Source organism: Schistocerca gregaria, chromosome 8 (assembly GCF_023897955.1).
Source record: "Schistocerca gregaria isolate iqSchGreg1 chromosome 8, iqSchGreg1.2, whole genome shotgun sequence".
NCBI lineage: Eukaryota > Metazoa > Arthropoda > Insecta > Orthoptera > Acrididae > Schistocerca > Schistocerca gregaria.
In genome coordinates this window covers 24,088,854-24,107,885 of record NC_064927.1, presented here as the reverse complement: position 1 = coordinate 24,107,885, position 19,032 = coordinate 24,088,854, and positions in this window count along the sequence as shown.

Here is a 19,032-nt window from a genome sequence, read left to right as displayed (position 1 = left end):
CATCCGGATTGAATACAACAGTCACCATGCGCACATTCCTCCATAAAAGTAATGTCTGAAACAGTCTACGCTTTGATCGTTCCCTGGAAGACTAGTAGTAGTTTCCGATGAACATCTGGAGGCATTCTGTAATCTGTGGACTATCAGAGTGTTGATGAAACACAGAAATTGCAACGGGATTGAATACAACAGTCACCATGCGCACTTTCCTCCATGGGAGTAATGTCTCTAACAGTCTACGCTTTGATCGTTCCCTGGAAGAATAGGTAGTAGTTTCCGATGCACATCTGGATTCTTTCTGTAATCTGTGGACTATCAGAGTGTTGATGAAACACAGAAATCGCATCGGGATTGAATACAACAGTCACCATGCGCTCTTTCCTCCACGGGAGGTATGACTCAAACAGTCTACGCTTTGATCGTTCCCTGGAAGAACAGTAGTAGTTTCCGATGCACATCTGGTGGCATTCTGTAATCTGTGGACTATCAGAGTGTTGTTGAAAGTCAGAAATTGCATTGGGATTGAATACAACAGTCACCATCCGCACTTTCCTCCATGGGAGTAATGTCTGAAACAGTCTACGCTTTGATCGTTCCCTGGAAGACCAGTAGTAGTTTCGGATGCACATCCCGTGGCATTCTGTAATCTGTGGCTATCAGAGTGTTGATGATACACAAAAAATGCATCGGGATTGAATACAACAGTAACCATGCTCACTTTCCTCCATGGGAGTTATGTCTCAAAGAGTTTACGCTTTGATCGTTCCCTGGAAGACCAGTAGCAGTTTCTGATGCACATCTGGAGGCATTCTGTAATCTGTGGACTGTCAGAGTGTTGATGAAACACAGAAATTGCATCGTAATTGAATACAACAGTCACCATGCGCACATTCCTCCATAAAAGTAATGTCTCAAACAGTCTACGCTTTGATCGTTCCCTGGAAGACCAGTAAGAGTTTCCGATGCACATCGGGAGGCATTCTGTAATCTGTGGACTATCAGAGTGTTGATCAAACACAGAAATTGCATCGGGATTGAATACAACAGTCACCATGCGCACTTTCCTCCAACGGAGGTATGTCTCAAACAGTCTACGCTTTGATCGTTCCCTGGAAGACCAGTAGTAGTTTCCGATGAACATCTGGATTCTTTCTGTAATCTGTGGACTATCAGAGTGTTGATGAAACACAGAAAATGCATCGGGATTGAATACAACAGTCACCATGCGCACTTTCCTCCATGGGAGTAATGTCTCAAAGAGTTTACGCTTTGATCGTTCCCTGAAAGACCAGTAGTAGTTTCCGATGCACACCTGGAGGCATTCTGTAACCTGTGGACTATCAGAGTATTGATGAAACACAGAAATTGCATCCGGATTGAATACAACAGTCACCATGCGCACATTCCTCCATAAAAGTAATGTCTGAAACAGTCTACGCTTTGATCGTTCCCTGGAAGACTAGTACTAGTTTCCGATGAACATCTGGAGGCATTCTGTAATCTGTGGACTATCAGATTGTTGATGAAACACAGAAATTGCAACGGGATTGAATACAACAGTCACCATGCGCACTTTCCTCCATGGGAGTAATGTCTCTAACAGTCTACGCTTTGATCGTTCCCTGGAAGAATAGGTAGTAGTTTCCTATGCACATCTGGATTCTTTCTGTAATCTGTGGACTATCAGAGTGTTGATGAAACACAGAAATCGCATCGGGATTGAATACAACAGTCACCATGCGCTCTTTCCTCCACGGGAGGTATGACTCAAACAGTCTACGCTTTGATCGTTCCCTGGAAGAACAGTAGTAGTTTCCGATGCACATCTGGTGGCATTCTGTAATCTGTGGACTATCAGAGTGTTGATGAAAGTCAGAAATTGCATTGGGATTGAATACAACAGTCACCATCCGCACTTTCCTCCATGGGAGTAATGTCTGAAACAGTCTACGCTTTGATCGTTCCCTGGAAGACCAGTAGTAGTTTCGGATGCACATCCCGTGGCATTCTGTAATCTGTGGACTATCAGAGTGTTGATGATACACAAAAAATGCATCGGGATTGAATACAACAGTAACCATGCACACTTTCCTCCATGGGAGTTATGTCTCAAAGAGTTTACGCTTTGATCGTTCCCTGGAAGACCAGTAGCAGTTTCTGATGCACATCTGGAGGCATTCTGTAATCTGTGGACTGTCAGAGTGTTGATGAAACACAGAAATTGCATCGTAATTGAATACAACAGTCACCATGCGCACATTCCTCCATAAAAGTAATGTCTCAAACAGTCTACGCTTTGATCGTTCCCTGGAAGACCAGTAAGAGTTTCCGATGCACATCGGGAGGCATTCTGTAATCTGTGGACTATCAGAGTGTTGATCAAACACAGAAATTGCATCGGGATTGAATACAACAGTCAACATGCGCACTTTCCTCCAACGGAGGTATGTCTCAAACAGTCTACGCTTTGATCGTTCCCTGGAAGACCAGTAGAAGTTTCCGATGAACATCTGGATTCTTTCTGTAATCTGTGGACTATCAGAGTGTTGATGAAACACAGAAAATGCATCGGGATTGAATACAACAGTCACCATGCGCACTTTCCTCCATGGGAGTAATGTCTCAAAGAGTTTACGCTTTGATCGTTCCCTGAAAGACCAGTAGTAGTTTCCGATGCACACCTGGAGGCATTCTGTAACCTGTGGACTATCAGAGTGTTGATGAAACACAGAAATTGCATCCGGATTGAATACAACAGTCACCATGCGCACATTCCTCCATAAAAGTAATGTCTGAAACAGTCTACGCTTTGATCGTTCCCTGGAAGACTAGTACTAGTTTCCGATGAACATCTGGAGGCATTCTGTAATCTGTGGACTATCAGAGTGTTGATGAAAGTCAGAAATTGCATTGGGATTGAATACAACAGTCACCATCCGCACTTTCCTCCATGGGAGTAATGTCTGAAACAGTCTACGCTTTGATCGTTCCCTGGAAGACCAGTAGTAGTTTCGGATGCACATCCCGTGGCATTCTGTAATCTGTGGACTATCAGAGTGTTGATGATACACAAAAATTGCATCGGGATTGAATACAACAGTAACCATGCTCACTTTCCTCCATGGGAGTTATGTCTCAAAGAGTTTACGCTTTGATCGTTCCCTGGAAGACCAGTAGCAGTTTCTGATGCACATCTGGAGGCATTCTGTAATCTGTGGACTGTCAGAGTGTTGATGAAACACAGAAATTGCATCGTAATTGAATACAACAGTCACCATGCGCACATTCCTCCATAAAAGTAATGTCTCAAACAGTCTACGCTTTGATCGTTCCCTGGAAGACCAGTAAGAGTTTCCGATGCACATCGGGAGGCATTCTGTAATCTGTGGACTATCAGAGTGTTGATCAAACACAGAAATTGCATCGGGATTGAATACAACAGTCACCATGCGCACTTTCCTCCAACGGAGGTATGTCTCAAACAGTCTACGCTTTGATCGTTCCCTGGAAGACCAGTAGTAGTTTCCGATGAACATCTGGATTCTTTCTGTAATCTGTGGACTATCAGAGTGTTGATGAAACACAGAAAATGCATCGGGATTGAATACAACAGTCACCATGCGCACTTTCCTCCATGGGAGTAATGTCTCAAAGAGTTTACGCTTTGATCGTTCCCTGAAAGACCAGTAGTAGTTTCCGATGCACACCTGGAGGCATTCTGTAACCTGTGGACTATCAGAGTGTTGATGAAACACAGAAATTGCATCCGGATTGAATACAACAGTCACCATGCGCACATTCCTCCATAAAAGTAATGTCTGAAACAGTCTACGCTTTGATCGTTCCCTGGAAGACTAGTACTAGTTTCCGATGAACATCTGGAGGCATTCTGTAATCTGTGGACTATCAGAGTGTTGATGAAACACAGAAATTGCAACGGGATTGAATACAACAGTCACCATGCGCACTTTCCTCCATGGGAGTAATGTCTCTAACAGTCTACGCTTTGATCGTTCCCTGGAAGAATAGGTAGTAGTTTCCGATGCACATCTGGATTCTTTCTGTAATCTGTGGACTATCAGAGTGTTGATGAAACACAGAAATCGCATCGGGATTGAATACAACAGTCACCATGCGCTCTTTCCTCCACGGGAGGTATGACTCAAACAGTCTACGCTTTGATCGTTCCCTGGAAGAACAGTAGTAGTTTCCGATGCACATCTGGTGGCATTCTGTAATCTGTGGACTATCAGAGTGTTGATGAAAGTCAGAAATTGCATTGGGATTGAATACAACAGTCACCATCCGCACTTTCCTCCATGGGAGTAATGTCTGAAACAGTCTACGCTTTGATCGTTCCCTGGAAGACCAGTAGTAGTTTCGGATGCACATCCCGTGGCATTCTGTAATCTGTGGACTATCAGAGTGTTGATGATACACAAAAAATGCATCGGGATTGAATACAACAGTAACCATTCTCACTTTCCTCCATGGGAGTTATGTCTCAGAGAGTTTACGCTTTGATCGTTCCCTGGAAGACCAGTAGCAGTTTCTGATGCACATCTGGAGGCTTTCTGTAATCTGTGGACTGTCAGAGTGTTGATGAAACACAGAAATTGCATCGTAATTGAATACAACAGTCACCATGCGCACATTCCTCCATAAAAGTAATGTCTCAAACAGTCTACGCTTTGATCGTTCCCTGGAAGACCAGTAAGACTTTCCGATGCACAACGGGAGGCATTCTGTAATCTGTGGACTATCAGAGTGTTGATCAAACACAGAAATTGCATCGGGATTGAATACAACAGTCACCATGCGCACTTTCCTCCATGGGAGTAATATCTCAAACAGTCTACGCTTTGATCGTTCCCTGGAGGACCAGTAGTAGTTTCCGATGCACATCTGGAGGCATTCAGTAATCTGTGGAGTATTAGAGTGTTTATGAAACACAGAAATTGCATCGGGATTTAATACGACAGTTACCATGCGCACTTTCCTCCATGGGAGTGTTGTCTCTAACAGTCTACGTTTGATCGTTCCCTGGAAGACCAGTAGTCGTTTCCGATGCACATCTGGTGGCATTCTGTAATCTGTAGACTATCAGATTGTTGATGAAACAGAGAAATTGCATCGGGATTGAATACAACAGTTACCATGATCACTTTCCTCCATGGGAGTAATGTCTCTAACAGTCTACGCTTTGATAGTTCCCTGGAAGACCAGTAGTAGTTTCCGATACTCATCTGGAGGCATTCTGTAATCTGTGGACTATCAGAATGTTGATGAAACACAGAAATTGAATCGGGATTGAATACAACAGTCTCCATGCGCATTTTCCTCCATGGGAGTAATGTCTCAAACAGTCTACGCTTTGATCGCTCCCTGGAAGACCAGTAGTAGTTTCCGATGCACATCTGGTGGCATTCTGTAATCTGTGGACTATCAGAGTGTTGATGAAACACAGAAATTCCATTGGGATTGAATACTACAGTAACCATCCGCACTTTCCTCCATGGGAGTAATGTCTGAAATGGTCTACGCTTTCATCGTTCCCTGGAAGAGCAGTAGTAGTTTCCGATGCACATCTGGAGGCATTCTGTAATCTGTGGACTATCAGAGTGTTGATGAAACACAGAAATTGCATCGGGATTGAATACAACAGTCACCATACGCACTTTCCTCAATGGGAGTAATGTCTCAAACAGTCTACGCTTTGATCGGTCCCTGGAGGATCAGCAGTAGTTTCCGATGCACATCTGGTGGCATTCTGTAATATGTGGACTGTCAGAGTGTTGATGAAACACAGAAATTGCATCGGGATTGAATACATTAGTCACCATGCGCACTTTCCTCAATGGGAGTAATGTCTCAAAGAGTCTACGCTTTGATCGCTCCCTGGAGGATCAGCAGTAGTTTCCGATGCACATCTGGTGGCATTCTGTAATCTGTGGAGTATCAGGGTGTTGGTGAACCACAGAAATTGCATCGGGATTGAATACAACAGTCACCATGCACACTTTCCTCCATGGGAGGAATGTCTCAAACAGTCTACGCTTTGATCGTTCCCTGGAAGAACAGTAGTAGTTTCCGATGCACATCTGGTGGCATTCTGTAATCTGTGGACTATCAGAGTGTTGATGAAAGTCAGAAATTGCATTGGGTTTGAATACAACAGTCACCACCTGCACTTTCCTCCATGGGAGTAATGTCTGAAAGAGTCTACGCTTTTGATCGTTCCCTGGAAGAACAGTAGTAGTTTCCGATGCACACCTTTAGGCATTCTGTAATCTGTGGACTATCAGAGTGTTGATGAAAGTAAGAAATTGCATCGGGATTGAATACAACAGTCACCATGCGCACTTTCCTCCAAGGGAGGTATGTCTCAAACAGTCTACGCTTTGATCGTTCCCTGAAGGACCAGTAGTAGTTTCCGATGCACATCTGGAGGCATTCAGTAATCTGTGGAGTATTAGAGTGTTTATGAAACACAGAAATTGCATCGGGATTTAATACAACAGTCACCATGCGCACTTTCCTCCATGGGAGTGTTGTCTCTAACAGTCTACGTTTGATCGTTCCCTGGAAGACCAGTAGTCGTTTCCGATGCACATCTGGTGGCATTCTGTAATCTGTAGACTATCAGATTGTTGATGAAACAGAGGAATTGCATCGGGATTGAATACAACAGTTACCATGATCACTTTCCTCCATGGGAGTAATGTCTCTAACAGTCTACGCTTTGATAGTTCCCTGGAAGACCAGTAGTAGTTTCCGATACTCATCTGGAGGCATTCTGTAATCTGTGGGCTGTCAGAGTGTTGATGAAACACAGAAATTGCATCGTAATTGAATACAACAGTCACCATGCGCACATTCCTCCATAAAAGTAATGTCTCAAACAGTCTACGCTTTGATCGTTCCCTGGAAGACCAGTAAGAGTTTCCGATGCACATCGGGAGGCATTCTGTAATCTGTGGACTATCAGAGTGTTGATCAAACACAGAAATTGCATCGGGATTGAATACAACAGTCACCATGCGCACTTTCCTCCAACGGAGGTATGTCTCAAACAGTCTACGCTTTGATCGTTCCCTGGAAGACCAGTAGTAGTTTCCGATGAACATCTGGATTCTTTCTGTAATCTGTGGACTATCAGAGTGTTGATGAAACACAGAAAATGCATCGGGATTGAATACAACAGTCACCATGCGCACTTTCCTCCATGGGAGTAATGTCTCAAAGAGTTTACTCTTTGATCGTTCCCTGAAAGACCAGTAGTAGTTTCCGATGCACACCTGGAGGCATTCTGTAACCTGTGGACTATCAGAGTGTTGATGAAACACAGAAATTGCATCCGGATTGAATACAACAGTCACCATGCGCACATTCCTCCATAAAAGTAATGTCTGAAACAGTCTACGCTTTGATCGTTCCCTGGAAGACTAGTACTAGTTTCCGATGAACATCTGGAGGCATTCTGTAATCTGTGGACTATCAGAGTGTTGATGAAACACAGAAATTGCAACGGGATTGAATACAACAGTCACCATGCGCACTTTCCTCCATGGGAGTAATGTCTCTAACAGTCTACGCTTTGATCGTTCCCTGGAAGAATAGGTAGTAGTTTCCGATGCACATCTGGATTCTTTCTGTAATCTGTGGACTATCAGAGTGTTGATGAAACACAGAAATCGCATCGGGATTGAATACAACAGTCACCATGCGCTCTTTCCTCCACGGGAGGTATGACTCAAACAGTCTACGCTTTGATCGTTCCCTGGAAGAACAGTAGTAGTTTCCGATGCACATCTGGTGGCATTCTGTAATCTGTGGACTATCAGAGTGTTGATGAAAGTCAGAAATTGCATTGGGATTGAATACAACAGTCACCATCCGCACTTTCCTCCATGGGAGTAATGTCTGAAACAGTCTACGCTTTGATCGTTCCCTGGAAGACCAGTAGTAGTTTCGGATGCACATCCCGTGGCATTCTGTAATCTGTGGACTATCAGAGTGTTGATGATACACAAAAAATGCATCGGGATTGAATACAACAGTAACCATGCTCACTTTCCTCCATGGGAGTTATGTCTCAAAGAGTTTACGCTTTGATCGTTCCCTGGAAGACCAGTAGCAGTTTCTGATGCACATCTGGAGGCTTTCTGTAATCTGTGGACTGTCAGAGTGTTGATGAAACACAGAAATTGCATCGTAATTGAATACAACAGTCACCATGCGCACATTCCTCCATAAAAGTAATGTCTCAAACAGTCTACGCTTTGATCGTTCCCTGGAAGAAAAGTAAGACTTTCCGATGCACATCGGGAGGCATTCTGTAATCTGTGGACTATCAGAGTGTTGATCAAACACAGAAATTGCATCGGGATTGAATACAACATTCACCATGCGCACTTTCCTCCATGGGAGTAATGTCTCAAACAGTCTACGCTTTGATCGTTCCCTGGAGGACCAGTAGTAGTTTCCGATGCACATCTGGAGGCATTCAGTAATCTGTGGAGTATTAGAGTGTTTATGAAACACAGAAATTGCATCGGGATTTAATACAACAGTTACCATGCGCACTTTCCTCCATGGGAGTGTTGTCTCTAACAGTCTACGTTTGATCGTTCCCTGGAAGACCAGTAGTCGTTTCCGATGCACATCTGGTGGCATTCTGTAATCTGTAGACTATCAGATTGTTGATGAAACAGAGAAATTGCATCGGGATTGAATACAACAGTTACCATGATCACTTTCCTCCATGGGAGTAATGTCTCTAACAGTCTACGCTTTGATAGTTCCCTGGAAGACCAGTAGCAGTTTCCGATACTCATCTGGAGGCATTCTGTAATCTGTGGACTATCAGAATGTTGATGAAACACAGAAATTGAATCGGGATTGAATACAACAGTCTCCATGCGCATTTTCCTCCATGGGAGTAATGTCTCAAACAGTCTACGCTTTGATCGCTCCCTGGAAGACCAGTAGTAGTTTCCGATGCACATCTGGTGGCATTCTGTAATCTGTGGACTATCAGAGTGTTGATGAAACACAGAAATTCCATTGGGATTGAATACTACAGTAACCATCCGCACTTTCCTCCATGGGAGTAATGTCTGAAATGGTCTACGCTTTCATCGTTCCCTGGAAGAGCAGTAGTAGTTTCCGATGCACATCTGGAGGCATTCTGTAATCTGTGGACTATCAGAGTGTTGATGAAACACAGAAATTGCATCGGGATTGAATACAACAGTCACCATACGCACTTTCCTCAATGGGAGTAATGTCTCAAACAGTCTACGCTTTGATCGGTCACTGGAGGATCAGCAGTAGTTTCCGATGCACATCTGGTGGCATTCTGTAATATGTGGACTGTCAGAGTGTTGATGAAACACAGAAATTGCATCGGGATTGAATACATTAGTCACCATGCGCACTTTCCTCAATGGGAGTAATGTCTCAAAGAGTCTACGCTTTGATCGCTCCCTGGAGGATCAGCAGTAGTTTCCGATGCACATCTGGTGGCATTCTGTAATCTGTGGAGTATCAGGGTGTTGGTGAACCACAGAAATTGCATCGGGATTGAATACAACAGTCACCATGCACACTTTCCTCCACGGGAGGAATGTCTCAAACAGTCTACGCTTTGATCGTTCCCTGGAAGAACAGTAGTAGTTTCCGATGCACATCTGGTGGCATTCTGTAATCTGTGGACTATCAGAGTGTTGATGAAAGTCAGAAATTGCATTGGGTTTGAATACAACAGTCACCACCTGCACTTTCCACCATGGGAGTAATGTCTGAAAGAGTCTACGCATTTGATCGTTCCCTGGAAGAACAGTAGTAGTTTCCGATGCACACCTTTAGGCATTCTGTAATCTGTGGACTATCAGAGTGTTGATGAAAGTAAGAAATTGCATCGGGATTGAATACAACAGTCACCATGCGCACTTTCCTCCAAGGGAGGTATGTCTCAAACAGTCTACGCTTTGATCGTTCCCTGAAGGACCAGTAGTAGTTTCCGATGCACATCTGGAGGCATTCAGTAATCTGTGGAGTATTAGAGTGTTTATGAAACACAGAAATTGCATCGGGATTTAATACAACAGTCACCATGCGCACTTTCCTCCATGGGAGTGTTGTCTCTAACAGTCTACGTTTGATCGTTCCCTGGAAGACCAGTAGTCGTTTCCGATGCACATCTGGTGGCATTCTGTAATCTGTAGACTATCAGATTGTTGATGAAACAGAGGAATTGCATCGGGATTGAATACAACAGTTACCATGATCACTTTCCTCCATGGGAGTAATGTCTCAAACAGTCTACGCTTTGATCGCTCCCTGGAAGACCAGTAGTAGTTTCCGATGCACATCTGGTGGCATTCTGTAGTCTGTGGACTATCAGAGTGTTGATGAAACACAGAAATTCCATTGGGATTTTATACTACAGTAACCATCCGCACTTTCCTCCATGGGAGTAATGTCTGAAATGGTCTACGCTTTCATCGTTCCCTGGAAGAGCAGTAGTAGTTTCCGATGCACATCTGGAGGCATTCTGTAATCTGTGGACTATCAGAGTGTTGATGAAACACAGAAATTGCATCGGGATTGAATACAACAGTCACCATACGCACTTTCCTCAATGAGAGTAATGTCTCAAACAGTATACGCTTTGATTGCTCCCTGGAGGAACAGCAGTAGTTTCCGATGCACATCTGGTGGCATTCTGTAATATGTGGACTGTCAGAGTGTTGATGAAACACAGAAATTGCATCGGGATTGAATACATCAGTCACCATGCGCACTTTCCTCAATGGGAGTAATGTCTCAAACAGTCTACGCTTTGATCGCTATCTGGAGGATCAGCAGTAGTTTCCGATGCACATCTGGTGGCTTTCTGTAATCTGTGGAGTATCAGGGTGTTGTGAACCACAGAAATTGCATCGGGATTGAATAAGACAGTCACCATGCACACTTTCCTCCACGGGAGGTATGTCTCAAACAGTCTACGCTTTGATCGGTCCCTGGAAGAACAGTAGTAGTTTCCGATGCACATCTGGTGGCATTCTGTAATCTGTGGACTATCAGAGTGTTGATGAAAGTCAGAAATTGCATTGGGATTGAATACAACAGTCACCATCCGCACTTTCCTCCATGGGAGTAATGTCTGAAAGAGTCTACGCCTTTGATCGTTCCCTGGAAGAACAGTAGTAGTTGCCGATGCACACCTTTAGGCATTCTGTAATCTGTGGACTATCAGAGTGTTGATGAAAGTCAGAAATTGCATTGGGATTGAATACAACAGTCACCATCCGAACTTTCCTCCATGGGAGTAATGTCTGAAAGAGTCTACGCTTTTGATCGTTCCCTGGAAGAACAGTAGTAGTTGCCGATGCACACCTTTAGGCATTCTGTAATCTGTGGACTATCAGAGTGTTGATGAAAGTCAGAAATTGCATTGGGATTGAATACAACAGTCACCATCCGAACTTTCCTCCATGGGAGTAATGTCTCAAAGAGTTTACGTTTTTATCGTTCCCTGGAAGACTAGTAGTAGTTTCCGATCCACATCTGGTGGCATTCTGTAATCTGTGGACTATCAGAGTGTTGATGAAACACAGAAATTGCATTGGGATTGAATACAACAGTCACCATGCGCACTTTCCTCCATGGGAGTAATGTCTCAAACAGTCTACGCTTTGATCGTTCCCTGGAAGACCAGTAGTAGTTTCCGATCCACATCTGGTGGCATTCTGTAATCTGTGGACTATCAGAGTGTTGATGAAACACAGAAATTGCATCGGGATTGAATACAACAGTTACCATGATCACTTTCCTCCATGGGAGTAATGTCTCTAACAGTCTACGCTTTGATAGTTCCCTGGAAGACCAGTAGTAGTTTCCGATACTCATCTGGAGGCATTCTGTAATCTGTGGACTATCAGAATGTTGATGAAACACAGAAATTGAATCGGGATTGAATACAACAGTCTCCATGCGCATTTTCCTCCATGGGAGTAATGTCTCAAACAGTCTACGCTTTGATCGCTCCCTGGAAGACCAGTAGTAGTTTCCGATGCACATCTGGTGGCATTCTGTAATCTGTGGACTATCAGAGTGTTGATGAAACACAGAAATTCCATTGGGATTGAATACTACAGTAACCATCCGCACTTTCCTCCATGGGAGTAATGTCTGAAATGGTCTACGCTTTCATCGTTCCCTGGAAGAGCAGTAGTAGTTTCCGATGCACATCTGGAGGCATTCTGTAATCTGTGGACTATCAGAGTGTTGATGAAACACAGAAATTGCATCGGGATTGAATACAACAGTCACCATACGCACTTTCCTCAATGGGAGTAATGTCTCAAACAGTCTACGCTTTGATCGGTCCCTGGAGGATCAGCAGTAGTTTCCGATGCACATCTGGTGGCATTCTGTAATATGTGGACTGTCAGAGTGTTGATGAAACACAGAAATTGCATCGGGATTGAATACATTAGTCACCATGCGCACTTTCCTCAATGGGAGTAATGTCTCAAAGAGTCTACGCTTTGATCGCTCCCTGGAGGATCAGCAGTAGTTTCCGATGCACATCTGGTGGCATTCTGTAATCTGTGGAGTATCAGGGTGTTGGTGAACCACAGAAATTGCATCGGGATTGAATACAACAGTCACCATGCACACTTTCCTCCACGGGAGGAATGTCTCAAACAGTCTACGCTTTGATCGTTCCCTGGAAGAACAGTAGTAGTTTCCGATGCACATCTGGTGGCATTCTGTAATCTGTGGACTATCAGAGTGTTGATGAAAGTCAGAAATTGCATTGGGTTTGAATACAACAGTCACCACCTGCACTTTCCTCCATGGGAGTAATGTCTGAAAGAGTCTACGCATTTGATCGTTCCCTGGAAGAACAGTAGTAGTTTCCGATGCACACCTTTAGGCATTCTGTAATCTGTGGACTATCAGAGTGTTGATGAAAGTAAGAAATTGCATCGGGATTGAATACAACAGTCACCATGCGCACTTTCCTCCAAGGGAGGTATGTCTCAAACAGTCTACGCTTTGATCGTTCCCTGAAGGACCAGTAGTAGTTTCCGATGCACATCTGGAGGCATTCAGTAATCTGTGGAGTATTAGAGTGTTTATGAAACACAGAAATTGCATCGGGATTTAATACAACAGTCACCATGCGCACTTTCCTCCATGGGAGTGTTGTCTCTAACAGTCTACGTTTGATCGTTCCCTGGAAGACCAGTAGTCGTTTCCGATGCACATCTGGTGGCATTCTGTAATCTGTAGACTATCAGATTGTTGATGAAACAGAGGAATTGCATCGGGATTGAATACAACAGTTACCATGATCACTTTCCTCCATGGGAGTAATGTCTCAAACAGTCTACGCTTTGATCGCTCCCTGGAAGACCAGTAGTAGTTTCCGATGCACATCTGGTGGCATTCTGTAGTCTGTGGACTATCAGAGTGTTGATGAAACACAGAAATTCCATTGGGATTTTATACTACAGTAACCATCCGCACTTTCCTCCATGGGAGTAATGTCTGAAATGGTCTACGCTTTCATCGTTCCCTGGAAGAGCAGTAGTAGTTTCCGATGCACATCTGGAGGCATTCTGTAATCTGTGGACTATCAGAGTGTTGATGAAACACAGAAATTGCATCGGGATTGAATACAACAGTCACCATACGCACTTTCCTCAATGGGAGTAATGTCTCAAACAGTATACGCTTTGATTGCTCCCTGGAGGAACAGCAGTAGTTTCCGATGCACATCTGGTGGCATTCTGTAATATGTGGACTGTCAGAGTGTTGATGAAACACAGAAATTGCATCGGGATTGAATACATCAGTCACCATGCGCACTTTCCTCAATGGGAGTAATGTCTCAAACAGTCTACGCTTTGATCGCTATCTGGAGGATCAGCAGTAGTTTCCGATGCACATCTGGTGGCTTTCTGTAATCTGTGGAGTATCAGGGTGTTGTGAACCACAGAAATTGCATCGGGATTGAATAAGACAGTCACCATGCACACTTTCCTCCACGGGAGGTATGTCTCAAACAGTCTACGCTTTGATCGGTCCCTGGAAGAACAGTAGTAGTTTCCGATGCACATCTGGTGGCATTCTGTAATCTGTGGACTATCAGAGTGTTGATGAAAGTCAGAAATTGCATTGGGATTGAATACAACAGTCACCATCCGCACTTTCCTCCATGGGAGTAATGTCTGAAAGAGTCTACGCTTTTGATCGTTCCCTGGAAGAACAGTAGTAGTTGCCGATGCACACCTTTAGGCATTCTGTAATCTGTGGACTATCAGAGTGTTGATGAAAGTCAGAAATTGCATTGGGATTGAATACAACAGTCACCATGCGCACTTTCCTCCATGGGAGTAATGTCTCAAACAGTCTACGCTTTGATCGTTCCCTGGAAGACCAGTAGTAGTTTCCGATGCACATCTGGAGGCATTCTCATATCTGTGGACTAACTGAGTGTTGATGAAACACAGAAATTGCATCGGGGTTGAATACAACAGTCACCATGCGCGCTTTCCTCCATGGGTGTAATTCTCAAACAGTCTACGCTTTGATCGTTCCCTGGAAGACCAATAGTGGTTTCCGATGCTCATCTGGTGGTAATCTGTAATCTGTGGACTATCAGAGTGTTGATGAAACGCAGAAATTGCATCGGGATTGAATACAACAGTCACCATGCGCACTTTCCACCAAGGGAGGTATGTCTCAATCAGTATACGCTTTGATCGTTCCCTGGAAGACCAGTAGTAATTTCCGATGAACATCTGGTGGCATTCTGTTATCTGTGGACTATCAGAGTGTTGATGAAACACAGGAATTGCATCGGGATTCATTACAACAGTCACCATCCGCACTTTCCTTAATGGGAGTAATGTCTGAAACAGTCTACGCTTTGATCGTTCCCTGGAAGACCAGTAGTAGTTTCCGATGCACACCTGGAGGCATTCTGTAATCTGTGGACTATCAGAGTGTTGATGAAACACAGAAATTGCATCGGGATTGAATACAACAGTCACCATGCACACATTCCTCCATAAAAGTAATGACTCAAACAGTCTACGCTTTGATCGTTCCCTGGAAGACTAGTAGTAGTTTCCGATGAACATGTGGAGGCATTCTGTAATCTGTGGACTATCAGAGTGTTGATGAAACACAGAAATTGCATCGGGAAGGAATACAACAGTCACCATGCGCACTTTCCTCCATGGGAGTAATGTCTCTAACAGTCTACGCTTTGATCGTTCCCTTTAGGAATAGGTAGTAGTTTCCGATGCACATCAGGATGCTTTCTGTAATCTGTGGACTATCAGAGTGTTGGTGAAACACAGAAATTGTTTCCGGATTGAATACAACAGTCACCATGCGCACTTTCCTCGATGGGAGTATTGTCTCAAACAGTCTACAGTTTGATCGCTCCCTGGAGGATCAGCATTAGTTTCCGATGCACATCTGGTGGCATTCTGTAATCTGTGGAGTATCAGAGTGTTGATGAAACACAGAAATTGCATCGTGATTGAATACAACAGTCACCATGCGCACTTTCCGCCACGGGAGGTATGACTCAAACAGTCTACGCTTTGATCGTTCCCTTTAGGAATAGGTAGTAGTTTCCGATGCACATCAGGATGCTCTCTGTAATCTGTGGACTATCGGAGTGTTGGTGAAACACAGAAATTGTTTCCGGATTGAATACAACAGTCACCATGCGCACTTTCCTCCATGGGAGTATTGTCTCAAACAGTCTACAGTTTGATCGCTCCCTGGAGGATCAGCATTAGTTTCCGATGCACATCTGGTGGCATTCTGTAATCTGTGGACTATCAGTGTGTTGATGAAACACAGAAATTGCAACGGGATTGAATACAACAGTCACCATGCGCACTTTCCTCCATGGGAGTAATGTCTCTAACAGTCTACGCTTTGATCGTTCCCTGGAAGAATAGGTAGTAGTTTCCGATGCACATCTGGATTCTTTCTGTAATCTGTGGACTATCAGAGTGTTGATGAAACACAGAAATCGCATCGGGATTGAATACAACAGTCACCATGCGCTCTTTCCTCCACGGGAGGTATGACTCAAACAGTCTACGCTTTGATCGTTCCCTGGAAGAACAGTAGTAGTTTCCGATGCACATCTGGTGGCATTCTGTAATCTGTGGACTATCAGAGTGTTGATGAAAGTCAGAAATTGCATTGGGATTGAATACAACAGTCACCATCCGCACTTTCCTCCATGGGAGTAATGTCTGAAACAGTCTACGCTTTGATCGTTCCCTGGAAGACCAGTAGTAGTTTCGGATGCACATCCCGTGGCATTCTGTAATCTGTGGACTATCAGAGTGTTGATGATACACAAAAAATGCATCGGGATTGAATACAACAGTAACCATGCTCACTTTCCTCCATGGGAGTTATGTCTCAAAGAGTCTACGCTTTGATCGCTCCCTGGAGGATCAGCAGTAGTTTCCGATGCACATCTGGTGGCATTCTGTAATATGTGGACTGTCAGAGTGTTGATGAAACACAGAAATTGCATCGGGATTGAATACATCAGTCACCATGCGCACTTTCCTCAATGGGAGTAATGTCTCAAAGAGTCTACGCTTTGATCGCTCCCTGGAGGATCAGCAGTAGTTTCCGATGCACATCTGGTGGCATTCTGTAATCTGTGGAGTATCAGGTTGTTGGTGAACCACAGAAATTGCATCGGGATTGAATACAACAGTCACCATGCACACTTTCCTTCACGGGAGGAATGTCTCAAACAGTCTACGCTTTGATCGTTCCCTGGAAGAACAGTAGTAGTTTCCGATGCACATCTGGTGGCATTCTGTAATCTGTGGACTATCAGAGTGTTGATGAAAGTCAGAAATTGCATTGGGATTGAATACAACAGTCACCACCTGCACTTTCCTCCATGGGAGTAATGTCTGAAAGAGTCTACGCTTTTGATCGTTCCCTGGAAGAACAGTAGTAGTTTCCGATGCACACCTTTAGGCATTCTGTAATCTGTGGACTATCAGAGTGTTGATGAAAGTCAGAAATTGCATTGGGATTGAATACAACAGTCACCATCCGAACTTTCCTCCATGGGAGTAATGTCTCAAAGAGTTTACGCTTTGATCGTTCCCTGGAAGACTAGTAGTAGTTTCCGATACACATCTGGTGGCATTCTGTAATCTGTGGACTATCAGAGTGTTGGTGAAACACAGAAATTGAATCGGGATTGAATACAACAGTCTCCATGCGCACTTTCCTCCACGGGAGGCATGTCTCAAACAGTCTACGCTTTGATCGCTCCCTGGAAGACCAGTAGTAGTTTCCGATGCACATCTGGTGGCATTCTGTAATCTGTGGACTATCAGAGTGTTGATGAAATACAGAAATTCCATTGGGATTGAATACTACAGTAACCATCCGCACTTTCCTCCATGGGAGTAATGTCTGAAATGGTCTACGCTTTCATCGTTCCCTGGAAGAGCAGTAGTAGTTTCCGATGCACATCTGGAGGCATTCTGTAATCTGTGGACTATCAGAGTGTTGATGAAACACAGAAATTGCATCGGGATTGAATACAACAGTCACCATACGCACTTTCCTCAATGGGAGTAATGTCTCAAACAGTCTACGCTTTGATCGGTCCCTGGAGGATCAGCAGTAGTTTCCGATGCACATCTGGTGGCATTCTGTAATATGTGGACTGTCAGAGTGTTGATGAAACACAGAAATTGCATCGGGATTGAATACATCAGTCACCATGCGCACTTTCCTCAATGGGAGTAATGTCTCAAAGAGTCTACGCTTTGATCGCTCCCTGGAGGATCAGCAGTAGTTTCCGATGCACATCTGGTGGCATTCTGTAATCTGTGGAGTATCAGGTTGTTGGTGAACCACAGAAATTGCATCGGGATTGAATACAACAGTCACCATGCACACTTTCCTTCACGGGAGGAATGTCTCAAACAGTCTACGCTTTGATCGTTCCCTGGAAGAACAGTAGTAGTTTCCGATGCACATCTGGTGGCATTCTGTAATCTGTGGACTATCAGAGTGTTGATGAAAGTCAGAAATTGCATTGGGATTGAATACAACAGTCACCACCTGCACTTTCCTCCATGGGAGTAATGTCTGAAAGAGTCTACGCTTTTGATCGTTCCCTGGAAGAGCAGTAGTAGTTTCCGATGCACACCTTTAGGCATTCTGTAATCTGTGGACTATCAGAGTGTTGATGAAAGTCAGAAATTGCATTGGGATTGAATACAACAGTCACCATCCGAACTTTCCTCCATGGGAGTAATGTCTCAAAGAGTTTACGCTTTGATCGTTCCCTGGAAGACTAGTAGTAGTTTCCGATACACATCTGGTGGCATTCTGTAATCTGTGGACTATCAGAGTGTTGATGAAACACAGAAATTGAATCGGGATTGAATACAACAGTCTCCATGCGCACTTTCCTCCACGGGAGGAATGTCTCAAACAGTCTACGCTTTGATCGTTCCCTGGAAGAACAGTAGTAGTTTCCGATGCACATCTGGTGGCATTCTGTAATCTGTGGACTATCAGAGTGTTGATGAAAGTCAGAAATTGCATTGGGATTGAATACAACAGTCACCATGCGCACTTTCCTCCAAGGGAGTGTTGTCTCTAACAGTCTACGTTTTTGATCGTTCCCTGGAAGACCAGTAGTAGTTCCCGATGCACAACTGGTGGCATTCTGATATCTGTGTACTAACTGAGTGTTGATGAAACACAGAAATTGCATCGGGGTTGAATACAACAGTCACCATGCGCGCTTTCCTCCATGGGTGTAATTCTCAAACAGTCTACGCTTTGATCGTCCCCTGGAAGACCAATAGTAGTTTCCGATGCTCATCTGGTGGTATTCTGTAATCTGTGGACAATCAGAGTGTTGATGAAACGCAGAAATTGCATCGGGATTGAATACAACAGTCACCATGCGCACTTTCCTCCAAG